Raw genomic sequence first — 245 nt, 5'->3', positions numbered from 1 at the left:
CATGTCTCCGAATATATTTTAAATATTAAAATTAAAAACTCAAGGTGCATTTCATTTGTTGTCATAATCTGGGACACTATTCCAATTAAAGCCAAGGAAAGTGGGGACGGAGGGGGTTGCTGAGAGATTAATTGCTTTGTCTTGGGATTCATAGTTGTTGATACATGCGTCGTACTTGATATAGACATTACATTTCTCAAAACACATATATTCAAGAACTGAACTGGATGCATGTTGGATTTTTA

The sequence above is a fragment of the Sturnira hondurensis genome, unplaced genomic scaffold (genome assembly GCF_014824575.4).
Source record: "Sturnira hondurensis isolate 20B ecotype Veracruz unplaced genomic scaffold, ASM1482457v3 Scaffold0021555, whole genome shotgun sequence".
Lineage (NCBI taxonomy): Eukaryota > Metazoa > Chordata > Mammalia > Chiroptera > Phyllostomidae > Sturnira > Sturnira hondurensis.
This window is presented reverse-complemented; position numbering follows the sequence as displayed.